This window comes from Sinocyclocheilus grahami, unplaced genomic scaffold (genome assembly GCF_001515645.1).
Source record: "Sinocyclocheilus grahami isolate Dianchi unplaced genomic scaffold, SAMN03320097.WGS_v1.1 scaffold47.1, whole genome shotgun sequence".
Classification (NCBI taxonomy): domain Eukaryota; kingdom Metazoa; phylum Chordata; class Actinopteri; order Cypriniformes; family Cyprinidae; genus Sinocyclocheilus; species Sinocyclocheilus grahami.
The window spans coordinates 4592114-4599328 of record NW_015505226.1 but is presented as its reverse complement, the minus strand read 5'-3'; the positions used below and the strand labels follow the sequence as shown (position 1 = coordinate 4599328).

Here is a 7215-nt window from a genome sequence, read left to right as displayed (position 1 = left end):
ACCAGGGTGGAGCCAGCAAAGCAGGTGGAGCTGAGGACCATCACAGCTGAGCAGACGGGTCTGAAGATCCCCACAGCGGAGCAGAAGACCACCAGGCTGGAGCAGACGGAGCAGAAGACCACCACAACGGAGCAGACTGGACAGAAGCCCACCAGGGCGGCGCAGAAGACCTCCACAGCAGAGCAGATGGAGCAGGAACCCACAAGGGCGGAGCAGACGGGACAGAAGCCCACCAGGGCGGAGCAGATGGAGCAGAAGCCCACCAGGGCGTGTTGGCAGACCACCACGGCGGACCAGAGTGATCCGAATCCCATGGCAGGGACTGGGGCCTAGGGAAAACTGAGATACAAGATACAAGCTGTGCATTTACGGCATCAAGGACCGGAACTGGAAACACAGTGGGCTTATTAAAAGTCTCTTTGGGCATGACTGACAGGGTTAAAAGTTCAGTGTTGGTCTCCTCAATAGTGGCTGGACAGACAGACAGTTCATAGTTGGGGGCATTGGCAGAAACTGAGTGGGTTGACAGTACAAAGTTAGATTCAAGAGCTCAGACATGCAGACAGTTCAAAACTGGATGTATTGACTGAAAATGGACTAACACACAATTCATAAACAGATACTGGGAAGGCAGATAGTACGACATCAGAATTGTCAGTGGGATCTGAACAGACAGGTGATTTAACATCAGGCTCATTAGTAGGTACCAGACAGACAGATTGTGCAAAATTAGATGGATTAAGAGAAACTGGACTGGTAGACATTTCAGTGACTGAAACTAGACAGACAGATAATTCGGGAACAGATTCATGGGTTGACACTGTGTGGACAGACCGTTCATTATTTAACTCCTTGACTGAGACTGGCAAGACAGATAGTTCAGAATTAGACACACTTGGGGAAACAGAACAAGCAGACAGTTCCTGAATAATCTTTATGGCAGTGACTGGGTTAACGGGAAGGACATGGGGTGCATTAATAGTTTCTTGGCTCATGACAGGTAGGGTTAAGGGTTCAAAGGCAGAGTTTTTGGCTGTGACAGACAGTTCACAATCAACCCCCATGGCTGATTCAGAACAGGACAAGAGTTCAGAGACGGCCTTGGCCGGGAGGTTCTGCAGCATGGGCCGCCACCTTTGGAGAAGCTGCAGCAGGTGCCATCGCCTCGGGGAACACGGCAGCGTGTGCCACTAACTTGGGAGGATCTGCAGCATCAGCCGCCACCTCGGGAGACTGCACAGTGGCCGCCGCCGTTTCTAAAGTTTCAGTGGTGGTGTATGCAGCCCAAATACACCATAAAGCGATCCCCATTGTGGGAAGCGCTACAGACGGGGGAAATAGTTCAGAAATTCGTGACATAACTAGTAAAGTAACAAATTACTTTTTAATTTACAAGAGAATATCCGAGTTACTTTTTCAAATAAGTAACACAAGTTACTTTTTTTCCAATTTATTGATTGACAGCTCTCCTGTCCCCATGTTGAGAGAAATCAGAAGATGCTACTTCTAAAATAAATATGAATATGCATTAATTCATTTCACTCACAAAAAAAAACCACAGATTCAGTATTCCTCAAAATGAATAAAAATAATACAACTCAGAATATGACGCAAACCTGCAATAATTAAATGTTAAACAACGCAAATATCCTTTATGTATTTAATCCCGCATTCTATTAACCAATGTCTTTGCTTCTGACCTTCAATGATCCAGTTCAACCATACCAATAAGCAAAAATTACTCTAGACAAACATTCGTGTGTTTTTTTTATTGCTGAAGTGTGTTGAAATGTCTTCTTCTGCATTCTACTGTACGGACGTAAATTTACTTTGCCTTCAGCCTGAGGCTTATTCATTTCACTTTTGGTTTGAAAATGCTTTTATATTTGCCCAAAATATAACTTTTTTATTTTAAAAACAAACAAGCAAGCCCTATCCAGATTTAAAAAGTAACGCAAAAGTAACGTAACACATTACTTTCCATAAAAAGTAACTAAGTAACGTAATTAGTTACTTTTTTATGGAGTAACGCAATATTGTAATGCATTACTTTTAAAAAATAACTTTCCCCAACTCTGGATATCTTAAGATGTATTTGGTTAGCTTTTGTTCTCTACATGCCTAGACAGTAGCTATATTTAAAAGGTCAAACAAATCTGTGCAATGTAAAACACAAATGTGCTAGGTGAGGAAGATTTGTTCATTTTGATTATATCTTTGATTTAAGTCTGAGAACTTTACTTTTTACTGTTGAAAATCAACAAAGAAAAAAATGTAATGAACAATTATTAAAAACCATGACTATTAATAAGAACACACACACACACACACAAACACACAAACACACAAACTTTATTTAAACACCATACCTTATTCTTAATTAATTAATAAATACACTAATGCATTACATATATTACTAACCAAGAGTTATATTACTAAGCTAATGTTGGCTTATTACTGTAATTAAAAACACATCGCCCCAACCGTGACTCTCAGCATGACAAACTAACTAAAGCGATTAGTTTTGTACGTAATGTAAACTACTGTTCAAGAGTCGTGACGGTAAATGACAAGACGAAAGCCAATCAAATCGTGGGATTGGCCATCTGAAGGCTTAGCTGTCAGCAAAATAATCCAATTAGCAAACACTCCTTGTGGAGTTTTGGCCAATCATCGAGCCACTTGAAGAAACGATCCCTCCCCTCCATCAAGACGCACAAGTCTCTGAACCGAAGGATATCTCGGCCTCCCCTACAGAAGCTGGTTATTCGGATTTATGTAATGATTTATCCCACACCATGATCCCATACTGATACGAAACTTAGACAGATTTAGTCAACAAGTTTTGTTCAGGGACATCTGCGTCAAACATGCGCAAAAATTTACGCTATCAAAGCAGAGAATCGCCGTAAACGGAATGATCGCTTCTCACGTGAAGTCACCCTGATTGTTTGTTTTTAAAGGAAGCGACACGCATATCGGCTCCGAAAATATCCGCAACCAAGAGACTGAAGTGGGAACGAACGCTGACATCCGCAGTATATCTGGAAATGTGAGTATGGGGTACGTGTGGGCCTCGGGTTTGTTCGACGAGAGCTCGTGCTAAGCTAACCAGCACGAGCCTGCGCGTGATTTCATTGCTAAGTATGAGGCTTGTTGTGTAACGAGCGAGCAGACACACAAGAGCGGCTATAACGACATTAGACTGACATTACCGACCACTTTCCTTTTGGATACAACAAAGAAACATTGTTGTTGTTATTGTTGTGTGTAAGTTCTGAGGTTTAACGCTTTTGTTTGTCCTGTAGCAGCGACAGACAAACAAGCGCGCGTCAGAAATAATCCCATCGGCTCGTGCTCACTGTTAGTAAGAATTGAGTGCATTATGTAATCACCTCGGCACCTGTCAGCTCTCCTTCTGTTTCTTTGACATGGTTAAAGCTTTTCTCACTCACATTTAACGCTTCATTTGTTCTTTTAACCTACAGAGTGCTGGCTTACAGTTACCCTTGGTTTCATGCTTACCACAGTTGGTTGCCTTTGCCTTACTGGGTGTTTGCAAGGAAGGCCTGAGATTCATGCTGAAATTGTGTCGTTTTATCATTTGAGCTCTTGAAAGGCCTCCTAAGTTATATTATTAAATTTTTTTTTTAAATGATCTGTACAGCTATATTTTTTTTTGCTTTAATGCAACATAATGTGAGTAATACTTTATTGTGGTAAGATGACTGCTAAGTGACGTTAGGAGTAGCAAAAACTTGAATTGATGGTGAATATAAATTTGGAGTCCTTCATAATGGGTATCACGTTGACATTATATATCAGGCTTCAAAAGTTGAATGGTGGCCAAAAAGTTAATGAGTTAATGTCTTATGTTCTTCCATTACCTCATTTGTGATGTGTATTCATGTTCACTTGATCGCTGATACAGTTTGTAGAAGTCTCATTTCTGACTACGAGGTTGTCAGATATTAATTTCACTTTTTATATATTACAGCAAATCTTAGTTTAGTGGCATTTTGCCTCTTTTGCAAGTGATGTTTCATATCTGGTCTAGGACAGCTTTTCTTTGGGCTGACTAGGCATTAGGCATAACTTTATGACTTCAGATTGTGTTCTCAGATACACTAATGTTCTAAAGTTTGGGGTCAGAATTTTTTATTCTTAAAAATGCTTTTTTTGAGCAAGCATGCAGTAAATTGATCAAAAGTGACCATTTAATGTTAGAGTAACTCAAACTTTGGCACTGTGTTCATCTGCAGATGGATTAGAGGTCTGATTATGACTGTAGATAAAGTGCTTTGGTCATCATTTGTTAACCCGATCGGTACGGCTGTAGACTAATCATGACCAAATGACGACAGCAGTTAACTGTCTTTCTTTATCATGATTGAACACTGTTAAACTTTGACCCAGTCTGCCGTTCAGATAGTGCTGAGTTTGCAGTTGTTCATTTGATGCTGATTGCTGAAGGATGGATTTGCACAAGTGGGGAGGTTGGAGGATTGACAGTGTAAAAAAAACAGATGAGGGGACCCCTTTGTTTGCTCAGTGGCTTCCTTAAAGTCCGTCCAGATCTGTGACAGGCACAGAAGTATTGGCAGAAACTGAAGCACAAGACTGCCATGCAGATCTCTTGTGATGGCAATGGAATGGTGAGCACTGTGGGAAAATGTTTGACTGCTGAGGCTGCACGCTTGTGTTAGTTAATGTGAAAATGAAAATGGTCATTTACTTACACTTTGTCTTTACAAACCTGTATGACTTCTGTGGAATATAAAAGAAGATATTTTGAATAACTGTTTGTGTCCATACAATAAAAGTCTTAGGAGTCTAGTGTTGTTTTGCACCCCATTGACTTTAATTGTATGGGCCAAAATAGTTCTTTAAAATATTGTCTTTTGACATACAGGTTTGGAACTCTGTGAGGGTGAGTAAATGGTGACATCATTTTCAGTTTTGGGTGAACTACCACTTTAAGTGGCAGCTGTGTGTTTGACTTCATATTGGTTGGGGTCATTACATGACAGAAGACAAAAGTCATGGAAAAAGATATTTAACAGCTAAGAATTGTTGTGTACACCTTTTAGGTGTTGTCCTCATGATGGTTGGATTGAGGCTATTATGTAGATTATCATTTAAAATGGCGTTTAAATATGCATCATCATAATGACAGTCACAGGACAGGTAGCGCTCTTAATTTTCTTGGCATGCTCTTAATATGTGTATAGGTCACAGTCAGGTCCTGTGGATCACCCTCTTCTCGCTGTCATCATGTTGTCACCACTGAACCAGCTCTCCAGCTCACAGACTAATGTCAAGAGGCCTGAATAGGTGGTGCGTGAGGACCACAACAGCATGAATACATGGATGATGTTTCCTATACTCTGAGAGAATTTGTATGTTATATGGGTTTGGCAGGGTGGTGTTCAGAATGACTCAGGATTAACTCTTTCTTGACCACTTCCCTGTGTGTGAGAGGGCGTGTGCGCTTGTGTTTATGCTGAACGTCTGACGTAAAGAGGAGCTGTAGTTAGGCCTGGCTTAAAAAATGCATGCAACATGCACTACCGTTCAAAAGTTTGGAGTCTGTAATTTTTTTTTTTTTTTTAAGTTGATCAAAACTAACTAACGTCTTTTATAATGATACAAAAGATGCTGTTTTTTTAAAGCTTTCTATATATCACACAATCCTGGGAAAAAGTATCAGTTTCCACAAAAATATTTATTAAGCACACAGCGTATTAATAAGAAATATTTCTTGAGCGCCATCAGCATATTAAAATTATTTCTGAAGGATCATGTCACTGAAAACTGGTAAAATGGCTGCTGAAAATTCAGCTTTGCTGTCACATGAATAAATTACATTTTAAAATGTATTAAAATAGAAAACAGTTTTTTAAAATTGAAATAATATTTCTGTATTTTTGATCAAATAAGTGGTTAGCATGACCAATGAATAGCCTGAATTAGGCTATTCTTTGGTCATAACTTTGTTTTATTGTAAGAGAAAAGTAGTTGTCACAGTGTCCTTATTTCCAGTTTCAGGGTAAAAACTTAATCCTTGCTGGTTGTATTTCAGACAACCAGTAGGTCCATTGCTTTGAATCTTAATGGAATCTGCCAGTTGTGTTTTGATAGCTGGAGTTTGTGGAATATTTCTGAGTTGGCTTTATGAGTGGATCAGTTAAAGCAATCGGTCAGGTAACTATAAAAAGCACGTTCAAGCACCTTGCCTTTGTTATGCAATGATGGTAAATTCACTAATGGATGTTAAGTAGCCTGACCATATTTGAAATCAATAATAATTTCTCATGCTGTTTGTTTGATTTCTTAACAGTGCTACTACAGTTTATATCCCAGTTGATAATACTTTTATTTGAAAGTAGCAGTTCTGTTTTGTCTTAAGTAGGGTTGGGTATCGATTGGGTTTTTTATGATACCGGTGCCAAATCGATACTTTTAAAACGGTACCGGTGCCTGAACCGATACTTTAAAAAAAGAGCCACAAAAAAACATGGATAACATTAAAGAACATTAAAAATATTTTAAATAAATATACATAGCATTCACATGCTCCTCGGATGCTCTCATTTCCCGTGTTGTTTTTCCCTTACTCTAAGGCTAATAAACGTATTTCACGATCTGGGTCATTATTTAATACAAAACAATATTTAATACAAAACCGCACAATGTTTCTACTGTATCACTGTCAGTCACTAGTTAAAATGAGTGAATTGACTGAGTGCTGTCTGTCACTGTCTTTTAATCAGTTCTGTGAATGACTGTATGGTATGCCACATGCACTGTTATGTTTTTTTTATGGTATGGTGTAAGTTTCATAAAGCACGTTAGAATTGTAGACATCATAATGGTTTGTGGCATTTTCTCATCAGTTTATATTTATATGTAGGCTAATTCCTGATTGGCAAGTATCAGTTAGTGCATGGTGGCACATTTGATAAAAACGTTTCTTTTTTTTTTTAGTTTATGGCCTCTGCATAGACTCTATATTGTTTTATAATTACAAATGATACAGCTGAAATGTCAAATCTATGCAAAAATGAAAAAACGCATATTTACGTATTTGAATGAATTGCACAAAGCAGTAGGGCTGTGCGATTAGTCGAAATCGCATCGAAAGACGTTGAGACGTTGCGATTTCCTAATCGCAAAGCCTGCGATATGGACGCCCAGCCTCTTTGTACCAGAGCA

General features: G+C 39.1%; 1 protein-coding gene across 3 annotated transcripts in view; it reads left to right on the top strand.

The window, feature by feature from the left end:
* Nucleotides 1-2680: 2680 nt before the first annotated feature.
* The window catches only part of LOC107582773 (protein phosphatase 1B-like), a 46126-nt gene continuing 41591 nt past the window's right edge, over nt 2681-7215 (top strand). For all 3 annotated transcript variants that reach the window (XM_016268773.1, XM_016268774.1, XM_016268770.1), the window contains exon 1: nt 2681-3052. The gene's annotated coding sequence lies outside the window, so the exon portion shown is untranslated. The remainder of the gene's footprint in view (nt 3053-7215) is intronic.